This window comes from Bison bison, unplaced genomic scaffold, assembly GCF_000754665.1.
Source record: "Bison bison bison isolate TAMUID 2011002044 unplaced genomic scaffold, Bison_UMD1.0 scf7180017864482, whole genome shotgun sequence".
In the NCBI taxonomy this organism is placed as follows: domain Eukaryota; kingdom Metazoa; phylum Chordata; class Mammalia; order Artiodactyla; family Bovidae; genus Bison; species Bison bison.
Genome location: NW_011495042.1, coordinates 6,958,707 through 6,961,970, shown reverse-complemented (window position 1 = coordinate 6,961,970; position 3,264 = coordinate 6,958,707).

Sequence of the window (3,264 nt, the reverse complement as noted above, 5' to 3'; positions counted from 1 at the left end):
CCATTTCCTTCTCCAGTGCATGAAAGTGAAAAGTGAAAGTGAAGTCGCTCAGTCGCGTCCGACTCTTAGCGACCCCATGGACTGCAGCCCACCAGGCTCCTCCGTCCATGGGATTTTACAGGCAAGAGTACTGGAGTGGGGTGCCGTTGCCTTCTCAGAAGAGCCTAGCCAAGTGAAACCCCGATTGAATTCTTCAAGACATGTTGTCTCATTTCATTCAAACTATTGGTACTATATTTTTTAAAAAAGAAAAAAAATGTCATTTCTTATGTGCTTATTATGTGTCAGGCACAGAACAAAACACAGTACAAATATTTTATTTGCCTCCCAACAATCCAACTGAAACTTCCATATGATACCCATGGAAACAACAGCATGGATGGGATGTAACTTGCCCAAGGATACATTCCTAGAAACACCTCAGTGAGGCTGGTCTCTAGACCCCTCACCTGGACACCTCCCTCCCCTCTTGTGATAAATGCACCCAGATTGTTCAAGACAGAGCCAGCAGACTCCCTCTACCTGTAGTTGGACACAGGAGCGTCCAGCCTGACAGACCTCAGTGAAAAACGACTCCATGTCCTCAATTACCCCGACCCCACTTACATCCTTAATCCTGCTTCTCAGTGTGCTGTCCACTTTCCGAAAACCCTCCTGAAGGAACCTGAGTAAAACAGCCATTGATGAGAAGGCCTGGCACATTTCCCGGGCATCCCAGGACTGAGAAGGCACAAGTCTGTGACTTGTCTTTTGTTTTTTGAAGTGGGCCTTTTTTTTTTCCCCAGTCTTTATTGAACTTGTTACAACATTACTTCTGTTTTATGTTTTGGGGCATTTTTGGCCAGGAGGCATGTGGGATCCTAGCTCCCCGACCAGGGATCAACCCCACACCCCCTGCATTGGGAAGCAAAGTCTTAACCACTGGACCGTGGGGAAGTCCCTGTGACCTGGCTTTGAACTTGGCTCTGCTCAGTTCCCTATTTGTGCAGTGGGTGGTCACTCTTGAGGTGTTTTGTTTTCAGGATTGAGTGGAGAGTAACACGCAAAATATGCAAAGGAATGAGCAGAAAAGCTGGTTCTGCTCTTTGGCTGCCTCGGCCGCCCCCACCTGCAGTATTCAAGCCCCTGCCTTCGGACCTGGGTGTCTGGCCGCCCACTCACTGTGGCGGCTGCCTGGACGCTGGCGCCTTCCCCAGTTTGCAGCCCCTCTCTTTCTACATCCAGTTATATCCAAGTTACCCTCCTATCATTATCCTACTTTAAAAAAAAAAAATTGATTCTTCTTTATTGAAAATTTACTTTAAAAGTTTTAAAGTACCACGCCCTTTAGGCCACGCCCTGAGGCATGTGGGATCTTGGTTCCCCCAACCAGGGATCTAACCCGCACCCTGCAGTGAAAGTGCAAGTCCTAACCACTGGACCAGCAGGGGAGTCCTGCAGAAGTACTTAAAGAGGAAACTGTCTATCACCAGTGTAAACAGAAAGCCTATATGGTTTGCCATCCATCTGAAGCAACATAAAAACAAACATCAGTCCAAACACTGTTGCTACTTCCAGAGATGGGGTGAGGAAGGAAACAGGCTGATATCACCTGGTGTTAAGGAGACAGACTGTGGAAGTCAGGGCTGGAGAGGGGGAGGAGCGTTAGCGGACCGGGACTCAGTCTCAGTTTGGGAAGATGAAAAAGTTCTGGAGATGATGGCGGAGACGGCTGCTCAACAACGTGAATGTAGCTGATGTCACTGAGCTGGACACTCAAAGACGGTTACTTTAATGATATGTGTATTTCACCAATTAAAAAAAAAAAGAAAAAAAAATAGAAACATGTTGGTGCCAGAAATGAAATTTATCTTCAGGGTGTCTAACCGGACATGGGAACCCAAGGACAGGGGAGGTCAGGAGTGGAAAAAGGAGAAGTGATGGTTTTGCAAAGAAGAGGTGGGTGGGGGCAGAGGAAGACACAGCCCCCCTCCACCCACTGCCTAACCGTCCCCCCAACACACACACACACACACACACACACACACGGAGGCAGAGCTCACAGGGCGGAAGTCACCACAAGAACAGAGTGGGGTGAGGGTCAGGGACAGGAAGGGAAGCAGGTCCACTCGGTAAACACACTTGCCGTCACCTCCTCCTGTGGGTGCGGGAGGGGGGACCCGAGCACCCATGGGGGGGCCAGGACCCGTGGGCCGGGTTGGGTGGGAGGGCCACAGCCAGGGTCACCAGCTCAGCAACCCACTCCAGTACTCTTGCCTAGGAAATCCCATGGGCAGAGGAGCCTGGCACGCTACAGTCCATGGAGTCATTAACAGCTGGACACGACTCTCCGACTGAGCAAGCACCCAAGCAATAACATGAAATATCAAAAAAGAATCAGGAACTTGTCACAAAACCAGCAATACTGGTGTGACGGGAGGGGTTCAGTCAGGTCTGGCCAATTAGCCAGAGGCTGCACATCCCCAAAGAGCATGGGTCAGAAGGCACCATTCCCTGTCCCCTGTCCCCTTCTGTGGGCTCTTGCTCGATGGAAACCACCACTCAGTCCCCCAGAGCACCTCCCTCCCGAGGCTTGCGCTGACATGTGAACAGTTTTGACTTGATAATCTCTACAGTTCTCCTCACCTTAAAATTGCCTGAGTATTTGATGCTATAAAATCAAGAAACAGGAAAAGTAAACTTAAAGCCTCTGGCTCAGGTATGCAATGATCCAGAAAACTGGGAGCTGGGCTGAAAATTCAAAGGCTGAGCAAAAACTCCCCCAGGGTCCAGGGGCATTCTCACGTTCTCTGTTCTCCACCTCACAGACTTCACAGTGACCTCCTTGGTGAAGAAGAAGGCGGATAGAAAGCTTGCCTGCACACCCACTCTTAAAAGTTCCAGAAGAGACTCTTCAAAAACTAAAAACAACACCTGACTGGACTAGGAAGAGTGGACTGAAAATAAACATTTCCAACGCTTGAAGAACAAGATTTTCCCGTGACGTTAAGGGAGAAATCACAGCACCAAACACCTCCGAGACACTTAAGACACTTAAGCTAAAAAAACTATGGATCAGATTCAAAACAAGTTATAAGGTACTTAGCACTCCTCTGATGCATCAGAGATTAGGAATTTTGTTGTTGCTGTTTTCCCCCTTTCTCCTAAGAAGCTAGATAGGTAAATTAAAATCCATCAGTTTTTCCAAAAAAAGCAGTTAGGGGGAAAAAAACAAAACAAAACAGTTGTTACTTCAAAAACAAAAAACACAGCTCTAGAATCTCA